The following is an 8,975-nucleotide window of genomic DNA, read 5'->3' on the forward strand; positions in this document are numbered from 1 at the left end:
TTTTTTTTGAGATGGTGTTTCATTCTTGTTGCCCAGGCTGGAGTGCAATGATGCGGTCTTGGTTCACTGCAACCTCCACCTCCCAGGTTCAAGCATTTCTCCTCCCCTCAGCCTCCCAAATAGTTGGGATTATGGGCGCCCGCCACCACACACGGCTAATTTTTGTATTTTTGGTAGAGATGGGGTTTCACCATGTTGGCCAGGCTGGTCTCGAACTCCTGACCTCAGGTGATCCACCTGCCTTGGCCTCCCAGAGTGTTGGGATTACAGGTGTGAGCCACTGCACCCAGCCTAAACACTCTCTGAACACAGAAGGCTGCACAAGAGGAAATGGGCTCTGATTAATGTAGGAAAGACTGCAGTCTGACATGAGGAAGAACTTCCGCTAGAATATAAGCTTAATGAAGCTCTGCTCAAGATGTCTAGGGTAGTCAGGTAAGGAGAGGGAGCCTGGAGCAGGGCTTCCCAAAAGGGAGATGGGGGAGCCAAGAACAAATGAAGGAAGAGGTCACTCACCCCAGGAGCTTCCCGGCAATCTTGGAGTTGTAGATGTCACACTGGTGCAGTGGACCCATGTGGCCCGAGGTTTTGCACAGCGCTTCATGGAACTGGAACTGGAGCACTAGATAGAGGAAGTACCTGGGGAGAGAAACATGAAGGCAGGCTGGGGAGTGGAGACCAGGAGAGGGAAGCTCAGAGCCACTTGGGACCAGGCAGCTCTGACATGCAAAGGCCACGAGGGCCCCATGTCAGCAATCACTGACTGGGCAGAGGCTCCTTGGGCAGGGTCCAGCCTTGGGCTGACCCTAGAGTACTGGTGTGGGGGGTTCTCCTTCTCTAGCTTTCTGAACCAGCAGTCACCCCAACTCTTGCCTCCCTGACTTGCTCTCCCCTGAGAGACAGCAGGGATGGTCTAGAATATTCACATCAGCTCTGCCCTGGCATTGGACCTGAAATAAAAGCTCAAAGGATTCTAGGTCAGAGGCCTCAGAAGGCTGTGCAACCCAACGGGAAGAGATGGGCAGGGGTGCAGAGTGACATTTGGACCTAGGGCCTTCCTGCAAATCCTCGGCCCAGTTCCCATGCCCTTCAACTCTTAGGACTGGTGCTGCCAACAGAGCCCAGACCTTTACTGTATGTAGGGCACACTGGCAGAAATGTGGAACTTGGCACCTGGATCAAAGTCTTCCTCTGAGCGAGGAACAGTGGGCACAAGCCCTGGTACTTCTGCCTGGCAGGGAAAAGACAGAGGGCTTGGTGGTGGTGCCTGGAAGCTTCTCAGAGCCTTTTTCTTTTTTCTTTTTTTGATACAGAGTCTTGCTCTGTTGTCCAGGCTGAAGCTCAGTGGCACGATCTCGGCTCACTGCAAACTCTGCCTCCTGGGTTCAAGTGATTGTCTTGTCTCAGCCTCCCAAGTAGCTGGGATTACAGATGTGAGCTACCACACCTGGCCTGGCTTTTTTTTTTTCAAAGCACCTGCATGTCTACAAAACTGGACTTGGCAGGCTGAGGATACCTAATGCATTTTTACTGATTAAATTAATGAAAACACATGGGATTGGGAATCAGAGTAAATCAATAGCAGTTAACACTGAGCACTTCCTCTATTCTCAGAACCATGCCCGGCTCTCCATATAGACTCACGCATGCACTCAACACTATCCTGGTTTCTGGGGGAGGAATCAGTGAGAGAGCACAGGAGCCAAGGCCCCTGCTTGCATCCTAACCATGGGGGACAGATTATAGACCAATAAATAAGGTCATTTCATCTAGTAAGAAGTGCTGAGAAGAAAATAGAGTAATATCCCTGTGGGGTAATACTACTATTATTTCCATTTTGCAGATGAGGAAACCAAGGTTTGGAGATCAGGGAACTGGCTGCAGGACACAGAGCTAGTCACAGTCACACCCTGATAAGCTGAAGATCTGGTTTTGCCCCTCTGAGCTGTGTGACTGTGGGAAAGTTGCTGATCCTCTCTGAGGCTTGTTGTAAAATGTCTATAAAATGGAAGGAAGTAGGGCAGGTGTGGTGGCTCATACCTGTAATCCCTCCCAGCACTTTGGGAGGCTGAGGTGGGAGGATTGCTTGAGCCCCAGAGTCCGAGACCAGCCTGGGCAACAAAGTGAGACCCTTTTCCTACAAAAAATACAAAAATGAGCCAGGTATGCTGGTGCACATGTGTAGTCCCAGTTACTTGCGTGCTGAGGCAGGAGTATCGCTTGAGCCTGGGGGTCAGGGCTGCAGTGAGCCATGACTGCACAACTGCACTCCAGCCTGGGCAACAGAGTGAGACCCTGTCTCAAAAATAAGGCTTTGTCGTTGGCTACTGGAGCTGCAGAACTATCTCCGAGGTTAACAGAGTGTCAGGAGCTTCCCTCCGGTTGACAGGGCCCTATTTAAGGCCCAGGGAGTCACCACTTCTCCTGCTTAGCCCCTGGGTGCCATCAGCGGGGGTGGCAGGCAGGGCTGACAGAAGCCTTCTGCAGGTGCCTGAGATGGCCTGCGAGGGTGACCTTAGAGAGACACAAGGTCAAGGCTCTGCCGAGCCCACCAGGGGGACCTGCTCCTGAAGTCAAGGGTGGGAGTGAGAGGACAATGGGAGGAGCTCCCAGCTCTGCCACCTGCTGGTTTGCTGTGTGACCTTGGACTGGTGTGTGACCTCTGTGAGCTTCAGCTGCTGCTTCTGTGAGCTGAGTGTTTTGAAATGATCACAGTGCAAGGTGGTTGTAAATGTTCAAATTAAATATAAAATGCTGGGCACAGTGGCTCATGCCTATAATCCCAGCACTTTGGGAGGCCTAGGCAGGCAGATCGCATGAGCCCAGGAGTTTAAACCTGGGCAACATGGCAAACCCATCTCTACAAAAAAAATTACAAAAAACTAGCCAGGTGGGGTGGTGCACGCCTACAGTCCCAGCTACTCAGGAGGCTGAGGCGGGAGGATTGATTGAGCCTGGGAGGTCAGAGCTGCAGTGAGCTGTGATCTTGCCGCTGCAGTCCAGCCTGAGGGACAGAGTGAGGCCCTGTCTCAAAAAACAAAGAAAAAAGGTAAGAGCTTATTGCAAAGCCAGCAGCGCCCCCCAGCAACCCCAAATCACACTACGACCAGCAGCCTGACGCTGGTCAGTTCGAGGCCTGGCAGACATGGAGAAGCCCTGGTCACAGGCATTTACTATCCCATCGAATGGCCAGGGGTCCCTCACTCAAGAGTGATGCTGCCCAGCTGCTGGTGTGTTCCCATGGCCACTTGGGGATGCTAAGCCCGAGGCAGGCATGTGTGCATGTTAGGGGCCTGGCTTTCTCCCATGGGAATTCTTTCCCCCAGAAAGGAAAGTGCTCAGGCCCCTGCATGCCCCATTGCCTGGCACCAGTGGGGGAGGGAGGTGTGGTAGGGCCTGGCTGGTGGTCAGTGTTCTGTGATTGGAGAAGCCCAGTTGCAACCATCGTGTGAGCTTCCCAGCCACCCAGGAAGCAGGTAGGGCCACCACCAGGGTCCATTTTTCACAGATAAGGAGACTAAAGCCTGGAGAGGCTAAGAGACCTGGTCAGTGCCTACATCCCATCTGGTGGAAGATTACGGCCCATCTGGTGGAAGATGGTGCCCAACCCACCTTAGGTTCCACCACTGCTGGTTGTAGACGTCCTTCCGGATGGTGCCATCAAAGACCTTCCAGCGAAACAGGTCCATCAGGTAGCTGAAGTGGATGAAGGCAATCTTCTCCAGGGCAATTCTCATCAGGAAATTGATCTCATCCTCTGGGAAGAGGGTGAGGGCAGTCAGGAGGTGACCCCTGGGCTCTCCTTCCAGTGGCTTTCCTGGAGAGCCCTGACCCCACCCAGCCCTAGCTGCTCCAGGCTTGGGCTGCCCTCCTGCTGGGCCCTTAATACTCATCACCTGAGTCCTGGTGCTCGAGGCTGTGCAGGCCTTGGTTGAGCAGATAGTTGTGGGAGGAGGCCGAGAGGGTGATCACAGACCCCACAGCCTCTTCGAAGGCTGGGTTGGCACCTGCACGGAAGATGATGGAGTGGTTCTTATACTGCAGGAAGTAGTGGATGTGGCCCATCTCGTGGAATGTGGAGAGCAGGTCTTCTGTGGTCACTTCCGTGCACTTCTTTATCCTACGAGCAAAGGGCATGGGTCAAGGAGTGTGGAGAGTCCTTGAGGGATTGGGTGGTGGGGCTGGAGCCCAGATGGCCAGATGGGCCTTGGCAGTTGTTCTTTTTTTGGGGGGTTAGACAGAGTCTTGCTCTGTCACCCAGGCTGGAGTGCAGCAGTGGCACAATCTCTGCTCGCTGCAGCCTCCACCTCCCAGGTTCCAGTGATTCTCCTGCCTCAGCCTCCTGGGTAGCTGGAATTACAGGCACACACCACCATGTCCAGCTAATTTTTGTATTTTGAGTAGAGAAGGGGTTTTACCATGTTGGCCAGGCTGCTCTTGAATTACTGACCTCACGTGATCTGCCCATCTTGGCCTCCCAAAGTGCTAGGATTACAGGTATGAACCACTACGCCCGGCTAGCAGTGGTTCTTTCTCACTCCAGGCCCCACATCCAACCAGCAACCAAGCCCTTTGCTCTCATGCCACATTTTCCTTCTGTGTTTCTCGCTTGCCTTCCCTGTCCCCTGCTCTAGCTCTCTCCTGCCCACACTCCTAAGACAGGCAGACAGGGGAGGGGAGAGGGCCGGGCGTGTGGTGCCACTGTGAGCACCTGAAGTCATCGTCATGGTAGAAGTTCCAGGCGGAGGCGTCACACTCCACCTCTTGCCCATCGGTTGGCCTAGTCAGCATTGACTTTTTCCAGAAACTGGGTGGGGCAGGCAGCAGCCCCATGGAGGTGAAGAATTTCTCAGCCTCTCCAAACATTTTCTTTGGCTTCCAGTGCTGAGGGAGAAGAGGGGGTGTGTGGGGTGCTGTGCTGTTTGCCCAAGGATGTCGAGAGGGAGGGGCAGGGACAGACAGGCCAAGCACTAACCTGACCTTTCATGATCTTTGTGACATCCTTGGGGGTCTTCTTCGGAAAGGGCAGGACCAGGTCTAAGATGTTACCCCAGGACTGAGCCCACATGTTTCCTGGAAGAAGCGGAGAGGGGCTGAGAGGAGGCTGGGGACAGTTTCTGCCCTTATCGGTGCTCACCTCAGCCACCAACAGGACCTGTACCCAGGAGGTGGGCAGGAATGGGCCCCCTTAGGGGGATGAGCTTGGGCCCGGCGCATGTAGGCATGCAGGTTCAGGTAAAGCGGCCACAGCTCCTGGAAGATCTGCTCCAGGTCTTGCTCCAGGGTGTCCGGCTCATACTTGGGGCGCCACTGGGCCCCCATGTCTTTGTAACCTGGGACAGGAGAGAGGACTCGCTAGGAGCTCACTGTATTAACCTTTAGCCCTGGCCGGCAGGAGACCCAGACACCTTCTAGGGAAGCCACTCAACCTTGCTGACTCTCTGGGTCTTCTTTGGCAAAACGGGGAGAATACCTGCCCATTTCAGAAAGGCACTGAGCAAAGTCCATGATCCGAGCTCCCCACCATGCCTGCAAGGCGCTGTGGTCCCTCTCACCCCACCTCATCTTCGCACTGTGGCCACCTGGACTTCTATGGGATCTCCCAGAGCACTGGCTCCTCCCGCGAGGAGCCTCTGCCTAGGATGTCTTCTTTCACGTCTTGCTCCCCAACTTTTCCTCATCTTTCAGGTCTTGGATAAATGTCAGAGGCCTTCCCTGACCACTTGTCTGCAGCAGCCTCTTCTCATTCTCTCTCAGCAGCCCCTTCCTATTCCACATCACCCCAGGTGGTTTTACTAAACATGACTATCTCCCCGCAGGACCGTAGGTGCGTGAGGGCAGGTGCCTGTCTTCACCTGTGTGTCCTTAGAACCTCCCAGCACCCAGCACATAGGTGCTCTATGAATATTTGGAGAGCCCAGCTGCAGGGCTCACGGGTCCTGTCTCCAGGGCCCTACGGCCGCCTTTGCCCCTTCCTTGGCATCATTCTGAGCCCCGTGGTGTCCCGTCTGCTCACCGTTGAGCTGCACAGCCTTGTCGCTGAGCTGCACGTAGTGCTCAAAGGTGGTGCGGATCTGGCGGCCCACGGCATCCCGCCAGTCCTGCCAGGCCCACAGCAGCTCCTTCTCATCCGTGGAGGTGGCCATGACTTCTTCGAGTTCTATGCCCAGAAAAGGAGCCATGGGAGACCCACTCCATCCACCTCTTCCCTAGCCCTGCCCACAGCAAGGGAGGATGGGTGGGGGCTGGGAGGGGCCCCTGGAAGGGACCAAGCGCTGGAGATTCTGTGGTTGGGTAGAGCAGGGCTGGGGCGCTCACCAGCCTCCAGGGACAGGCAGGGCCCCTCGTTCAGGCACACCTGGGCCGTAGTGTACGTGGTCTCCATGTAGGCCAGAAGCTCATGTACTGGGGAGGGCAAGTGTTACCCAGGGCAGGCCTGTGCCCCTGGGCCCACCCCCAGTGCTTGCCCCACCAGCCAGGAGAGATCAGCACTCCCACCTCTACTCCTCTCCTTCTCCAGAGGAAGTTCTGATCCTGTCCCCTCCTCCACCCTACTGCCTCCCTCCTACCCCAGACACTCTGGCTCCCCCACCAGACCCCGGGGGCCAGGGAGCATGTGCCTAAAGGTCTGGGGGCCCCGTCCATCACCTCCTGCAGTTCGTTCTTGGGCAGGGCCGCCTTTTCTATGTTCTGCAGCTTACTCAGCATGCGCTTCTTGTCCGGGTCCTGGAACAGGGTGAGCTTAAACAGGTGGGCCAAAGTAAATCATGAACTGGGACCTCTCCATGTCCTTGTGCAGCTGCAAAGAGGGCCAGCAAGGTTGGGGGGTGGGGGAAGGGTCCCACTTGACTTCCAGGGCTGTGGCATTCCAACTGATTCCCTAAGGGAGCAAGATTCGCTAAGAGGGAGAGGGAGGAAGCCTGGGTCCCTAAAAGCAAGGAGGTGAGATTTACAAAGGACAAGAAGCAAGAGATTCTTGCCAGGAGAAAGTTTAGGGCTTCTAAGAGGCCCAGAGCTTGCAGCCTGCTTTGACGTGTACTCTGGGGCTTCCCTTATTCCCCTAGCTCGGATGGGGCAAGGAGATGTGGTGCCTATGCCCCCAAGATCCCTGAAAAGAGCAAAGAGAGGAGAGGCTGGGGTGGAGGTGGTACCACACTATCTCCTCCTGATTTTTCTGGTGATGTTGGTGACATAGTTTCAAGCAGCCTCCATGAACTGGTTCAACACAACCTTGGCTGTTTGGTCATACAACTACAGGAACATCTTGGCCTCGGTCTCATTGTAGAAGTCATCTGCAGGGAAGGATATGGGCATCATTTGCTGGGAAGGTCCTGACTCCACCCAGTCCCCTTGTCTGGTCCCATGCTCCTTGGGGTCCTAGTCACACCTAAGCTATAATCACCCTTGATCCTGAGCCAAGGCACAATCTGCCCTTAACAGAGGAGCACAAGGAGGGAAGGTCCAGGGTGAGCCCATCTTGCTCCCATGACCAAGAGAACGGCAGAGCTGGTTGGGGCTATGGGCCAATCACAAGCTAGCTCCATATTGTGACATCAGGGCCCAGAGGCTCAGCCACAGAATGTTAGAACTGGAAAGCCCCATCTACCTCCTGGTCCAACTGTCCCCATTTTACAGATGAGGAGACTGAGGTCCAGAAAGTCAAGCCAAATGACTTTATTCATGTAGTTAGCTAATGGCAGAGCCAAAAGGAGGAACCAGGAGTCTTGACTTTTAGGCCAGAACTCATTCTGCTCTCCTCAGTCACTTTTCCCTGGGGCTGGAGCCACCCTTGTGTTATGGCCAGGGATTGATGAGGCCCTTCCTCCATAGGCTGGGGCCACTTCTGAGAAGGTGGATGGGATAATGGATGGATAGATGGAGGTGATATCTCTGGGTCTCTGGATGCCAGGTTATCTCTCCAGGTTCTCCTAACCTGACCTCTTACATTCACACGTTTGGCCTTTTTCTCTCTTACAGGCTGTGTGATCATCCCCAGGGCTGTGCAGGGCCCTCCCCATCACACCTGTTTTTCCAGGGAGAGCCTGATGTTATGAGTTTGCAATCAGGAGAGGGCACACGAGGCAGTGACTGGGTGGGTTATGGAGAGGTGAGGCTGGCACCTTCCATCCAGGGTGCATGAGTACCTGAGCCTGATCTGAAAACCAGCTGGAAAGACACCAGCTCTCTGTAGGCCCTTGGCGACCCCCAGTACTCTGACACTGAGGTCTGTGGAGGCCAGCTCCATCTGTCCCGCCTTGGGTTGCTCCTTAGACTCACTTCCCTCCACATGAAGAATCCCTGTACCCTGTGTTTTCTTCAGTTACTCTCAGCCCACGCCTGCTCGCATCTTCACAAAGGCCCTACCTCTACACATGGGCTGATACCACGATTAGAGAAACTGATCAAATACTCCCAAGATATGATTCATTATGGGTAAAATATATTTATAACCTAAAGAAAGAAAAAATTAGCGACACTTCTAATTAAGCTGATTGACTGAGCTCACAGGGAAGTCTCCCTTCCTGCTTCAAGCATATAGATATGTATTAGTCCATTCTCACATTGCTGTAAAGAACTACCTGAGACTGGGTAATTTATAAAGAAAAGAGGTTTAATTGGCTCTGCAGTTCCACAGGCTGTACAGGAAGCAAGGCTGGGGAGGCCTCAGGAAACTTACAATTACGGTGGAAGGTGAATGGGGAAGCAGGCATGTCTTCCCTTGGCGGCAGGAAAGAGAGAGAAGGAGGAGGTGACACACTTTTAAACAACCAGATCTGCCAGTTGCAGTGGCTCATGCCTGTAATCCCAGAACTTTGGGAGGCTGAGGCAGGCAGATCATGAGGTCAGAAGATTGAGACCATCCTGGTCAGGAGATTGAGACCAACGTGGTGAAACCCCATCGCTACTGAAAATACAAAAAAAAAAAAAGGCCGGGCCCGGTGGCTCAAGCCTGTAATCCCAGCACTTTGGGAGGC

The 8,975-nt window shown here is 54.2% G+C and overlaps 1 pseudogene; it reads right to left on the reverse strand.

Annotated features, from left to right (window-relative positions):
* The window catches only part of LOC108318315, a 12,763-nt pseudogene extending 5,219 nt beyond the window's left edge, over positions 1-7,544 (reverse strand).
* Positions 7,545-8,975: the final 1,431 nt, after the last annotated feature.

This window comes from Cebus imitator, unplaced genomic scaffold (genome assembly GCF_001604975.1).
Source record: "Cebus imitator isolate Cc_AM_T3 unplaced genomic scaffold, Cebus_imitator-1.0 Scaffold217, whole genome shotgun sequence".
NCBI classification, from domain to species: Eukaryota; Metazoa; Chordata; class Mammalia; order Primates; family Cebidae; genus Cebus; species Cebus imitator.